We start from the raw sequence: 15,187 nt of genomic DNA, 5'->3' as shown, positions 1-15,187 counted from the left end.
TATTGGGTTTTACTTTGAATACCCGAGCCACATGACAAAAATCACACACGTCTACATAATTGGCACTATTGACAAGTCTGCAGAGGTGGAGCGTTATCAGGACAGATCCGAACCTCCAGGGCTTCAGCTCTGATTTGTGTTATGGGAAACCAAAAGACGACACTGCACTTATTTATATTGACAGCAAATTCAATAATGAACTCACACTCCACGTCACCACACTGAACCCAGAGACCTCCCACGTCACGCCCATGATGCAAATAAATGATGCTAAAGGAAAAAAAATACATAATTAAATTCCATCATCACACCACTCATTTTTGCAGCAGAATGTCAGCATGGCTACAATTCAGACAATTAAATATAGAGTCATTTGTGCTTCAGACAACTATTGGCCTCCCAGTTTGTATATATCCATCTACGCCAATAAAGATAGTTTGAAAACAACAGAGAACCAATTTCAAAGCTTGCTCACCCACTACTGTTATGCTGTATATTTCTCTAACAAATAAAGTCTTGAAAACTGTTAGCGCAAAGATTGTTTTGATGTTTTTATTTATTTATCTTATTCATAACATATTTACAATATTTTCATTTGTGTTATTTCCTAGATTTGGTCACTTTACTATTCTTCAAAAACAAATTTTAAAAATTTAAAAATTTCACTGCTACTTCTATTAATAAAACTGTTTTTTTGGATTAAATTATTTATGAAATCTATATTTATTTATTAAAATAAAAATACAATGAATAAAATATTAAATTAAAAAAAGGTATGTATATATAAAACACAGTAATATCCAGAACATTAGCTAATTAGTAAATTAATAAATATTTACTAACTAATAATTAATATTTAGTTCACTATTTATTTAGAATATTTTCATTTGTGTTATTTTGTAATTTTGATCACTTTACTATTATTCAAAATAGTGGAAAATAATAACATTTCACTGGTACTTCTATCAATAAAACAGTTACTTTTGGGATTAAATTTATGAAATCTATATATATTTTTTTAAAATAAAATATCAATGAATAATAGATTAATATTAATCTATAATAATATGATTAATTAAAAATGTATTGTATATATAAAATAAACTGATATCCAGAAAATCAGTTAGTAAATAAATAGGTATTTAATAACTAATATACGTTTAGATTTATATTATATTTACTTACTAATATTTAAACAGACACAGAGAGAAAGTGATATACAGATTGTTCGTTAATAAATATGCATGTATAATTTTTTTTGAATCAAGTGATTAGTAAAATTATATTAATAAATAGTATATTAAGTAGTATTTTAGTCAAATTCAGTCAATGCTTTCTTTCTGAAAAGCTTAACTTTAAATTTCCATTGCTGTTGTTTTCTTTTAACAGAAAATAGCTTGTACGCATGCTGTAAAAAAAATGTGTGCAGTTCAGAAATATTTTAACATGACTGTATTAAAATAAATAAATAAAGCTTGTGCACAAAGCAAATTAAAAAAAAGATTTAAGAAATCCTGCTCCGATTGAGTTAAGAGCATGTAGTTGAAAGACCTACAACCCTCTTCTAGTCTCGACCTGTATCGCACAGCGAGAAGCTGTTCCCCCATGAAAATGATCAATGAACGCTTTATTCCACATTGCCTGTTTTGACATATATAAAGTACTGAACCATTATAGAATTTAATGCCTCACTACCCACATATGATATAAAAGAGAGATTTTAATATCGCTGTGAAAAGATGTATTGCTGTTCTACATGTAGGACACATGCACAAGGAGATTTATCTCTCTTCGATTCGGTTAGCTGCTGCAGAAGTCCCAGATCTGCATTTGAAACGGCAAAACGCATGACACTGCACTGCGGTCCTGCATCTCTTTATCAGCGGGGTCATCCATCAATAGAGAGGAGGAGCGGGAGGCCAGCGAACGGGGCGGCAGAAACAATATTGATGTCAGCGACTGGTAGGGCAGACATCAATGAGAGCCAAACACTGAGGGCACACTTTTTCAGCAGTCTTGGTTCCCAAAGCATTTTCCCCATTCATTTCCTCTTTATGCATTAAAAAAAAACTCCTTGAACCAACCCAACCAGCAAAGAGATGAATCACATAAAAACCTGATTCGCAGCCAAAAAGTACTTGCAAATTAAAAAAAAAAAAAAAAAGTGAACTTATGTTTGAATGAACTTTGAAGCTCAGAGTGAATTATATGATCAAATCAGGACTTACATAATGCATCTAACTATAACAGGAGGATGCATGGTATATTGATACCATATCAGCCAATTTATTTATTTTTTGTTTGTTAGTTTAGTATCAGTGAATAATAAATGCATCAGCTCATCATTATCATTATCATTATCATCATCATCATCATCATCAACTTGCATTTCGATACTTGATTTTGGCAACTTATGTGGCTCATCAACCAATATAGAGTTGGACCTATTGAAAACTAGTAACACAAAGTCAGGACTGTATCAATGGGATGCATTTAATTACAGTTAGGAATGCACAACATAAACATTTGCCAATTTCAGATTTATAGTAAAATGTAATGAAATAAAATGAATTAAAAAAAAAGAAAAACTCAGAATCGATGATAGATATTCATTTTGCAAGGAGATTATTAATTTTAACAATATTAGTTTAAACAAAGTACAGTTTTGGGGTTCAATTAAAAAAATAATAATAATTTAAAGTTAAATATTTAATATCAGCAAATGTATATTGCTGTACTCCATATTACAATAAATAAATAATTTATTTTAAAAAATAACAATGTTGTGATGCCTAAATTTACTAACATAAAATGACTGACTGATTTGTTTAAATTAATTATTTATTTATAATTTATTAAAAAAATAAATATATTTATTTTCTTCCATTTACTGTTTAACAATAAAATAACAAAATTCTGGTCAATACACAATATATTTAAAGTGCACTACAAAACACTGAGTTCTACAAATCTATACACTGTTAGAGAGTGTAGAGGGGCTGACTTACTGTCTGAAGAAACCAGATAGGATATGAAAACCCTGAACCACACTATTGCTTTCTTTAGTGATCGGGCTGTTGTGGCTCTGATCCAGGTATCGGATCATTGGAAATCTGTGAAGAACTTCTTCCAGAAGCTCTCAGATGAGAATTTTGGAAAGCAGGGTGTAGATTTATAATAAGGTCTACAGGGAGTGACGATATATTTATCTCTGATCAGTCACAGCCCAACTAAATAAGTTGTATAAATCTCAGACTTGAGCAAAAATGTTCTTTATCGGATCTAGAACAGGATCGGGCCACAGCATGAGCCAGATCGAAATCCACTACACACTTATTCATCATCATGGGACAGTTATTCTAAAAGGTCATTGCAGATCCCTTATAATCCAAGACCGCTTCTCCTACATCTGAACCAGTGGATGACAGAAATAAAGATCAGACCTGAAAAAGCATCTCTGCCTTCAGGTTTTCATTCCTTCTCATGTGTTCTATAATGCATGAAACAAGGAGAATGGATGTAATCTGTGTGAAATATAGTAAGTAAAGGAGCAACCTGGATTAAATAAAGAGCAGGGTGCATCCTAAATAAGTAAAGAAGACAGAAAACTTTGTAAGTGGTGTTTGTTAGACAAAATGTCTGCATAATCGCTGTATATTGATGTAGAATATGAGATGTATGTTTGACAGTATGAGAATGTATGCTTGGTTACTTGCTATTTACTAAATTATCAATAATTTAGAGTTAAAACTATCTAATACTAGTTAGACCTATCTAATACTAGTATTGGCTAATACCCAGTATGGTACCAACATATTGTGCAATGTATAAATACAAACTAATAAAATAAGATGAAATATTGAATTCACAGGCACTGCTATAAGATTATTCAATAAAGAATTTTTGGAGGAAAAACTACATTGTGATAAATACTGCTGCTGTGATATAAAATTACTCATACCATGATATACATGTATGTTTAGTAACAGCACCCACCTATGTGTGGGACGCTGAGAATGAGACAGAAGAAGAGAGAGATTAGATGCTTTCATTAATCTTATTTAGCGGTGAAGAGTGAATGCCCTTGATTAGAGATCTCAGCTCGTCTGCAAAGCGTCTCTCAGGCATCACCTGCAGAGCGGCTCTCTCCACCCCGCTGCTCCCACGAGCCCGCGCCGCTGTCTTAAGACTGTCGTTCTGTAAGACACTTAATTCCTCAAAGCAAATGAAAGAAACCTCGAAGGGCCCAGAATCACAGGAGGCTCCAGACCCCAGGCACCCATGTCTTTAGATGGCTTACTTCTAAAAACAAGAGGCGCTTTTCACCAGGGACGTGCAAAGCCCCAAGGTTTTGTTAAGCTTCTGCAACAAGCACCGAGAGTGTAGAAACAGCTCTCAAACAATGGCAGCTTTGAAAAGCCATTCCCATCAGCCTGAATGAACACGGTGAACTCCCTCAAATCTGACAGGCTCCGTGGTGAGATGCAGAGCGGATCATAATAAAATCAGCTCCGGTTTTGACTTTGACAGAAGGAACGAAAAGACCCTGCTCTATTAATCGCCTTAAAATAGCGCCGGAATGATGTAAGACCTGTGAGGACACAGTAAATGCTGAACCGCTTTTAAGAGCGCTGCTAATGAAAGTGTATTACGATTTCTTTCTTTGAATAATCTGGTATTGATTCTTAACTTCCCAAGATTGATCGGTTAATCCAAGCCTTTTAGAGCAAATTAAAATATCTGCTAAATATTCGTAGCATGTGTCATCCAGTTTTGCAAAATTACGCCCACTAGAAATATCATGACAATCTCACTGAAAATAAAATTGTGTCCTAATGGGTAAATTTTTTCAGGCAGCTTTTCAATATGCTACTTACTCCTAATCTGAAAGTACTGTATTCTGTCATCGGTGTCATTAAATTAGCTTTGTGCAGTAACCTGTAACAGCCAAAGGTTTATGCAGATGTGAGAGGAAAAGTGATTATATAACACAAGGCATTTTTTCAAACTGAAATAAATAGTAAATCAGTGTCATTATCCAGCCTTAAAGTGAATACTGTCTGCATGGTAACTGGCATCAATGACAGAACTTGACGCACTTCATCAGAGTTGAAAAGTGAGAGGTAAATGAATCCAGGCCTGTGTAATTTCATCTCCGAGGCTGCCGTATGTCTCTTCTGGCAAAGTCATGGAAACCTATCACAAAGGCTATATTCATATCTCCTTCGTTAAATAAATTAATGCAACTCTTAAATTCTTAAAAAGCTGGGTCACATTACCAAGAGAAATATATGCAATTTTCCATTGCTCTTCAACAGTTTAAATCCAAGGACCTACTGGGTGATGTTTTTTAAAAAAAAAGGAAATTTAGCTCCATGGGAAGGAAATGGCTCTACAGATTTGTTCTGTCCCTAAAAGAGAAATCAAGGCACACTTTTTTTTTTTTTTTTTTTTTTTTTAGATTTAAGAAATTAATACTGTTCAACAAAGATATGTTAGATTTATCAACAGCTAAAAAAATTAAATAAAAACTTACATTTAATAAAATGGTCAAACTTCATTTCAAGGTCCAATTCTTGCTATTAACAAAATTAACTATTTTGCTTCAATAAAATAATTTGATGCTTATTTATTAGTTAATAAGGTAGTTTTTAAGTTAATGTTGGATTATGGTCATGCAGAATATGTGCTTTAAATAATATGTGCACTGATAAACAGCAAATATAATCAGCATGCTAATAAGCAACTAAGTTAATAGTGAGAATTGGTCACTATACTAAATTGTTACCAATAAAATAAAGTAGATTTTTTTTTTTTAATAATATTTTGCAATATTACAGTTTTAGCTGTTTTTTTATGCAGCTTTGGTGAGCAAAAGAGACTACAAAATCTTGTCAAAAACACAACATAAGGACTTCTGCAAACAACTGAACCATAATGTCAAAGATTCATGAATGACTTTCAGCAAAACAGATATTCTGAACCGATTCACAGAAATTCACGAACACATTTTTGCTGCTGATGTCAGCAGACACTAACAGTTGAAAGGACAGATCATGAAAATAGAGAAAAACACACTGCAATGGTCACATCTCCATGCATCGTTACATAACTAGCGCCTACAGTTCTGATGAAGGCCTCGAAGAAACCCTACACACAGCAACAGTTTGTTTTGCACAGGATTTAATTTGCTGCACCTTACCATCCGTCTTCTACCTTTCTTTTGTTTTCACTGCATGCACAGCCTCTGTGTTTGAGTGCGTTTCACTGCAGATTCACTTACCTGCTATTATAAAGCAGCGGATGTTGCTCCAATCTCTTACAGCCTTGAACAAGATCTTCCTGCTGCGAGTGTCCACTTCTTCCTGAAACACAAAGAGGAATAAAACATCAGGCCAGAACTAAAGCTGTTCTCTCTACCGATCCTGATACTAAGAGCAAATCTAAACAGAGGAATCTGTGAGAGAAATGAGCACCATAAATGGAGAAATTCCCCCAAACCCAGCTGTCACACGTTTTATACTTCATCTACACTTAATCACTGTTTAAACACCTCCTCTCTGCTCCCACATACAACCCGGGAAGTTTCGGTTTCCTTACATTAGAGACACACACAGACATATACACAAGAACAACTACAAATTTGTCAGGTTTTTGAAAGCTTTTAATAAAAAAAAAAGCACCATGTATTTGATAAAAAAAAAAAAAGTAATAGTGAAATTTTATTAAAATTCAAAATAACTATTTTCTATTGAAATATCTTTTTCAAAGGTAGTTTATTCCTGTGCTGTAAAGCTGAATTTTCAGCATCATGACTCCAGTCTCAGTGACACAGAAATCATTCTCAAATGCTGATTTGCTGCTCAAGAAACGTTTTGTGCTGTTTCCTATCTTTATGGAAACCTTGATAAACTACCATTCTAAAGTTTAGGGAAATTAAGATTTAAAAGAAAATAATAAGTGGCTGACGAAATGGTTCCTAGATTATATTATAACATTAATCTTGATTCATTTTTTTTTTAATCAAGCAGACTAACAAACGGCGGGTGGTATCTTTCAAGTGGCACTAACTAGGGCATGTTTTGAAAATTTTATCTCACTGATGTCATTGCATAAGCATCAAGGTTGAGTTCTTCTTGGCAGTCGACTTGTTGGCATGAGATAGTGTTTTACAAAGCAGACTGCAATCTATAAAGGCCTCAGACTGTAGTTCAGAGTTCATCTGTGGCGTAAAGTAAGGCTGTCAAAAGAGTGACTGCCCCTCTTTGTTATCATAAATACAGCCCTGAGAGCTAAGGAAAGAAAACTCAATAGAGGTTTCAGAACAGATGACATCACTGCCGCCCTGAAATGAAGCTCTAAAAATAGAAAGCATATCCCGCCAAAGGAGAGTGACAACATACTTCAATTAGGCGGCTCAGGATGTGTGTGTGTATATTGTTTTATATATATATATATATATATATACACACACACACACACATTAATGTTTTATTTTATCCAAAAGTCATATTTGCAATGTAACAAATAATACGTTTAATATTAATTTGTTTAGAAAAAGAACACTGTAAAAAAATAGTAATATTTCTTTTATTTTTACCTTCATATTAAAAATACATTTAAATTAGATACTAAATAGCTATATAAACTAAATTTAATTCAAATATACTGAATTAATATACTATAAATAAACTGGGTCAAAATAGCATGTAAATTATGCATGTCATTATGAAACTTTAAATGAAATTACTGTAATATTGTATAAAAACTGTAATATTTACAATCCTACTAATTTTTACAAAAATCACCAAAATAATTATTGAATAAATGTAATATTCAATATATCACATTGCACTACTGAGTCCAAAAAAAGGTGTTGAAGTGATTGGTGAAGAAGAAAAAAAAGAAAAGAAAAAGGAAGCTCAACAGCCTTATATTCTGCCTCAATGCAACACAGCAAAGCTTGGTTTTCCACATAGAAAACTTTTGTGACACAGACAATGATTGAAACCGAGAGGAGGAAAGAATCGGTACAGCAGCTGGCATGGATTACTGCCCAAACACTTGTCAGCAAGCAAATAATAGATGTGTTCTGAGAATCAGGGAGCAGAAAACAAAGGCTGGATCAGGTTATGGGCAGTACCTGTTCTAGGGTGTTCAGGTGGAGTCAAGGAACGATGTGTAGGCACGAGGCCAAGAGTTCAGTCAGGATCTGGATACGGTTGCACATGGGAATCAGGTTAGAGGTTATTCCTCAGGGAACAGTTACAGTACAGATGGAAAAAAAAGAATAAGAGATAGAGTGCCAAAAGGAGAAAGATAGACAAGATTTTGCACAACTAGAGCCTAAATATATCAGAATGCTGAGCTACTGTAAGAAAAACAACCAACCCTTCACTATATTTAAGATTTGTATGACTTCTATATATTAGTATTTACCTCACCTGTGGAAAGGTTACTTGATAAAAGAACCAAAAGGAAACAGCTAAAGTAATAAAGCTATATTTTGAGGCCAAATTGTCCTCAAGACCATACTATCAGACTAATTTCAGAATCACAAGCATGACAAAATATTATTTATGACTTGAACTCACAAGAGTGCCATCGTATCAGTTGTTTTAGTTATATTAGTTCCATGAACTGTTTGGTTACACACCTTGTTTAAAATCTCTTCTGTTGTGTTCAGCACAAGAAAGAAATTCATACAGGTCAGGAACAACTTGAGGTTGAATAAATGATGATTTCTGAGTGATCTACAGTATGCCTTTAAATTTGATATAGTAAATTCCCCAGACCTACTCAACCTCCACTTAAGGTAACTTGTGGCAATTTCTACCATTAACATCCCTTTTCAGACATCGGAGCGCAGTAACAGTGATCACTGACTGTGGTCAGCACTGACACTGTGTTCACTGTGTGGTCAGTCTGTGATAAAAACCACAGCGTCTGCCGTTCACATCAGCTCAGCAGAATGTGGGTTTGTCCTGAAATACTCTGCATGTTTCATAACAAAAATAAATAAAAATTTTATGGAAACATACAGAGTCATTTTATATAAAAATAAATAAGCTAATCAGCAGATTTTCCGCTGTTACACAGGAATGCATGAGATTGTGTAATTTAGTTCCTGGCTGACCGAATAAATATCCGATAATATAAATACCCCTGCAGTCAAAATGCGCTCTGAGCACTGCAAAGGCATTAAAATGCAGTTTTCCCAGAAATAAAAATGAACTAAGTGCTACCAAAAGGTCCTTTGAGTGTGCTTGTGTGTTTTCCAGTCCCTTATCGTTAAAGCGACAACAAACTGCTTCAAACTCGACCAACTCCACCAATGAAAAAAGGATCGATGTCAGTCAATTAGCTTCTTAACCCAACAGGCATCAATTGTGTGATGCATTTCAGGAGGTAAAATATGGTGGTTGTCAGTTCGGCTTTGTAGAGAGGACAGAATTAAGACATTACAGGCCTAATGAGTCCTAAACCACCAAAGAAGAGCAGCCGACTCAGACACAGACTGCAGTCGCCCGGGTAAAACGAAACGGCGTCGCTGCCTCTGCATACAAACACAGCTCACACAATTAACTCGCTCTCTTATGTGGCACTCTGAAAAGATCACCATCATCCTCATTAACATAAACAATGTTGATCGTTTGCATTTAAACTAATGCCTTTATCTGCTAATTATCCTTTTAAAAACCAGTGTTTTTTTATGCACTGGTCAATTTTGAGATTTTGCGATATATATTTGGCAACTTTTTAGACTAGTGGAAGAATAACATCTGAAATGCACTTTTAAGTGCTTCGTTTGAACTGTACTTTAGCAGAATCTGTAGATCAGTATGTTTTCTCAAAATGATGTTTTTTCCTCCAGCACTTGAGTCAGAAATCAAAATTTAGCAGCACTTACATAAACCACACTCAACAGTTACATTAATATCTGTTTTCTGAAGGCTTTTACAGAGGTGGTTGTTCATCTATCATTAATATTTTAAAATGTAGTTCAATTCATTCATTTGTTTATTCATTTTTTTATGGTTGATGAGAGTATTTTAGTTTATGGGGAAATATTGAGTATATTTCTTTATAATAAATAAATGAATAAACTTAAAAAAAAAAAAAAAGTGTGCAAGAGTTTTGATCCCTGACTTCATCCAACGCTCAGATTTCCATTCTGGAAAGCCATGTGAATTAGCACATATTTAATATGATGAATGCACCATTGCATATTTAAACATATTTCAGAAAACCCAAAAAGTCACTCAGCCTCAAGTTGTTCAAAACCAAAATTACTTTATTTCATGGAAAAGACGTCATGAAGTTAAATACATCCAACTTGTGAACAAATTCTTATCATTTAAGCCAATAAAGGCTTAGTTTGTTTGCAACACGTTATTGGTCGAGTTTAGAAGGCATAAATATAAGTACAGTGATATTATTCAATTAATAATGCTTTATTTGGATCTTTTATTTATGTGCTATTTTTTCATATATCATTCTTAGCAATTGGGGGTGGGGATTTCAATTTAAATAGAATTGATATAGTTTTGAAACAATATGAGGGTGAGTAAATTATGCCCATTTTCATTTTTAGTCAACAAACCCTTTAAAGGTAACAAACTGTCATCGGTTTCACAGCACCTAAGACCTGTAAGGAAATGATATTTTTACATAGCAGTCCTCACCGACTGCTAGAAAACCGTGCAGTCACCAAATCAATGGCCATCTCTCAAGCGACCTTATTAATATCGTCCAAACAGGATTTATTATTTATTGCACCTGAATGTCTACAAGGGTCTGGGGCTGTCTGATGGATATCTGTGCGACAGGAGCCCATTATTTCCAGCATGTCATACTGAATTCTGCAGGAGTGCACTCAATTCTCCCTGAGCCGCAGGCCCGGGGCCAGGGGCCAGTTTCAGCGGGGCCGCCACAATGGCAAGAGAAAATCTGACAGGATCTCGCTGTCAAAATTACATTTCAATCAGATGGAGACAGCCCCTCCGTAAGCCACTAATGGATTGCTCTTTTATTTATTTTTTTCACTGGCGGAATGGGGAATTGATGACATCATAGCTCCAGGGACAAAGGCTCCGGATTCAATAAGCGTTGATGACTGTTTGAGAAGTATCAAACCTTGATCTGTGCCTGAACCTCTGGTAATGAGGAAGATAAATTTTGATTGTTTTAGCTGATGATCTATGAGGCTGAGGGAAATTTCATATTCATGCCGAGGCGACCGATTGTGGCATCTAATTGAGCATAGGCTTGATTAAAATTCATCTCACTCCATGCGGTCTCTGTTTTGGGGAGGTTCAAGTAACAGCTCTGTCACCCAAATTGGCTCTGGCGAAAAGTTTGAACCTGTTAATCAGCAGGAGGAGCGTTAATGTACCACCGGGAATGGGGGTCTTAAAAAAAGATATGACAAGCTCCACATTGAAATAAACATCAATCTGATTTAACAAGACAATGTCGTAAAAGGAACCTGAGGGGATTTATTAAAAAGAGGTGTGGGATTGAGTAATTCACACAGAATTGGAGCTGAAATGGTGCGATTTGGATCAGTTTGGCACGTTGAGGGGAACAAGGTAGTATTACGGAAAAGGAGAAGTTTATTTCTGAAGACAGAAAATCATCCAGATGGAAGGCAATTAGCTGATGTGTTGCAGCCGAAAGACACTTAAGCTCCGCCTATGTTTCGCAACTAAATGAAACCCCTGATGCCCTATCGCAAAGAAAATAAAAATAAAATAAAATAATTTACATTGGCTGAAAAAAATGAATGAAGGTATAAAATACTAATACTATAAAAACTAAATAATAAATTATCAAACAACAATTAATAAAAACAGCAATAAAAAAGTAAACAATGTATAATAAATAATAATAATTATTATTTAAAAGGAATAAATAAAATAACTGAAATAAGACAAAATAGCAAATAAATAAATCTATCGTGTGTGCATATATATATATATATATATATATATATATATATATATATATATATATATATATACACACACACACAATAAATCATAAACAAGCAAATAAAAAAGACAAACAAACATAATTATAAACACATCAAAAATAACACATAAATAAAAACGAATTAAATTAATTAAAAAGTTAATACATTTAAAAATAAAAACAACAAATAAATAATCAAAAAAACAAACCCATACATGCATCATGCCATTAAATTGAGGTACAATAACTCAGTCAGCTTCCTGCCCTGGTTTATCAAATTCATATGTACTGGAAAAGTGATTAGCCAGTGTCTCGTTCTGAAAGGCTCCCCATCTGTAGACAACAGGCCAGCAAGCGCCCAACTGTGAAATAGAGACGACTGAAAAGAAACACCAGCGTTTTGTTTGAATGTGATGGATTACTCTCTTTATGAAAAAAAAAGGTGGCAGAGGAACAGAGGTGGTTCCTCTAAGCTTCTTGTGCATGATAACGTGCAATTACGTTAAGCATGGCACTCAGAATGAACCCTACCCAGACAGACAGTCAGTCTTAATCCCCCCTTTCATAGTGGCTGCAAATTACATATTGCTAAGGAACAGTTACATTATGAAAATATTACAAGCAATTCTAACAAATTATCTATAATGACCACAATGCAGTATGCTTCCAAGGAGCCTTTGGAAACGTCAAACAATAACAAAGGCACCCATCAAACAATAACAGCATGTTGTAAAATACTTGGTCGTTCTACATAACTGCTGTAGCAGCAAAAATAACTTCTACTGCTACTTCTAAAAGAACTAAACAAAAATAAGTCACACTTTATTTGCTATAAACAAACCTTTTACTATGACTATTGCCTCAAATGCCTAATTTGCTGCTTAATAATAGTTAGTAAGGTAGTCATAAATTTTTCACTTATAAAAAGCCAATATGTTATTAATAGGCATGCTAATAAACAACTAATTAATAGTGAGAACTGGTCCCTAAACTTAAGTGTTACCCGAAAATAGTTGTCTTAATATTGTTAAATAAAATGATCAAATTAGTATAATTTTATATTATTATTAAACTACTGGTAAATAGTTTAAGCTATTGATAAACAATAACAACTAAATAAAAAAAAGAAAACTAATAATAATAATAAAATAATAAATATTTTCATTTTACTTCAGTGTACAGTATCTAAATACTTTTTAATAATATCTAAATATTTATTTGTTGGATCAATAACAAATAGCAAATTTATAACAAAATATCTAAAGATAATTACTAAACTATTAAAAAATAAACCATAAATAAAACAATTTATAAACTAAAGAAGAAAAGAAATGCTAACTAATAGTACTGTCAATGAATACCTAAATAGTAAGATTTTTATTTCACCACATTTACAATACACTTAAAAAAAATTAATATTTATGTAGATTAAAAACAAATGGATAATAAAAATAAATAAAATAAAAAATAAATACAAGATATTAATATAAAATTGCCCAACACTTCAGTATGCAGTGTCACATAAAAATGAGTTAAAGAGTGCTTAAGACACCCAATACTTATTTTTCTAAAAATGTCCCATAAAACTGTGACTCACTGACAAATCACCCAGAAGTCAGTAATTTGATGCTTAATTTTATGCAAATGAGCAGCTACTACCAATGAGAGTGCAGACTGTGAGACACTAATGAGACCTATTTAGTCAGTGTGAAGGCACCTTTCACAGAGAAAAATGATGTATTGGCCTTTCACACTAACACCAGAGAATCTTTACACGTGAACATCTCTTCCCTTGAGAGGCCATCATTAGCAATCTGCAACTCCATTGATTGTCCAGCCCAGCATTGACTTCAATGATACATTTATAGTGTGCTTACGGACATCACTGCAGACTCACTGTCCAGGCAGCTTTCCCATCCACTAACGTCAGCAGATGAATGAATTCAGGGTGTAATCTAGTAGCCTTCACCACTGAACAACTACAACCCGATGCAAAAGCGGGATCGATTGGGTCGGGTGCTGTGCTGCAAACAAGAGGCCCTCCTCTCACATACTGATTCACTTGTGCTGTATCCTGGGCCGCCTGAAGCTATGCTCACTATTCCAGCATGTCACATTCTGAATAAATGAAAAGCATCGGTGTAATCTGGAGCTGATCTGCCTTCGCACTGGAAGTTCAGGCAACGGACTTCACTCTGGAGATGATCTGGATCTTCTCAAAACACCTGTGTTGCACATGGCTCAGCTCTGTGAGGGACACAGGCGTTCAGATGGAGGTCATGTTTAAAGAAGGAAAATCGTTTAGATGGTCCACGGTTTTCAGGAAACTTACACTTCTTTGAGCCGTCGTTTCAATTCTAAACCCTCTCTTTAAACTATGAGAAGGTTGAACAGAATTTGTGGACAAGAAAGAAAGAAGCAAGCTCCTGCTACTACTACTAGTAATAATAATAAAAAAAAAAAATTTGATTAAACAACAACAACAACTAAGTGTAAACATACCACTTCAAAAACAATTTACTGACAGATATTTGGAAATACACACTGCATTTACATTTGACCTTATATACTTGTATCTACTTTTTTATTTTATTGTATTGTTGTGGCATTTAAAATGCTTGAGTTTTTCTTTAAGGGTTTAATTTTTTTTTTTTTAGACCGTATAGTATAGAATTTAAATAGGCCATAACATAAAAATAATTATCAGCTTATCAGTATCGGACAATATTTTATGACAGTTGTACGTGTAAAAATACCCGAGAAGAAGAGACCAAGGGTAAATAACTCTTTGCTGGCATCTGAAAGCAGTGCAAAATGTTCTAGAGACATTACACCAATCTAATTTGACAGTTCTACAAAGTTTACATGACAACCAGCCTGAGTGAATCTTAAAAAAAAATTAAAAAAACATAAATCACCATTTACACATTCATATTTGTCACTTTAATGATGATCCGGAAAATCATGGCAAGACAAGTGAGGTTAGGAATGTGGCTCTGTTACAATAAACATAAAAATGGGCAAAAAAAAAAAAAAAGAGTTGACTCAACACTCTCTTTAATAAGAAAGATTTCACACAAGCCCTTATAATCAAATAAAAATGTCAATCCTGTCCGAGTAAGATAACATATATTACAAGATAAGTTAACATATGGTATATACACGCACATACACACACACACTTCTGATTTTAGTTAAATGAAATAAACTATTA

At 33.9% G+C, this 15,187-nt stretch overlaps 1 protein-coding gene across 4 annotated transcripts in view; it reads right to left on the bottom strand.

Annotated features, from left to right (window-relative positions):
• LOC132095495 (double-stranded RNA-specific editase 1-like) overlaps window positions 1-15,187 on the bottom strand; it is a 188,359-nt gene that overhangs the window by 119,125 nt on the left and 54,047 nt on the right. For 3 of the 4 annotated variants that reach the window (XM_059500547.1, XM_059500550.1, XM_059500549.1), the window contains exon 2: window positions 6,284-6,365. The gene's annotated coding sequence lies outside the window, so the exon portion shown is untranslated. Of the gene's footprint in view, window positions 1-6,283; window positions 6,366-8,143; window positions 8,213-15,187 lie in introns of all 4 variants that reach the window. The other variant, XM_059500548.1, reaches the window with a different exon arrangement.

Source organism: Carassius carassius, chromosome 19 (assembly GCF_963082965.1).
Source record: "Carassius carassius chromosome 19, fCarCar2.1, whole genome shotgun sequence".
Classification (NCBI taxonomy): domain Eukaryota; kingdom Metazoa; phylum Chordata; class Actinopteri; order Cypriniformes; family Cyprinidae; genus Carassius; species Carassius carassius.
The sequence above is the reverse complement of the archived record's forward strand: the minus strand, read 5'-3'. Positions and strand labels throughout refer to the sequence as shown.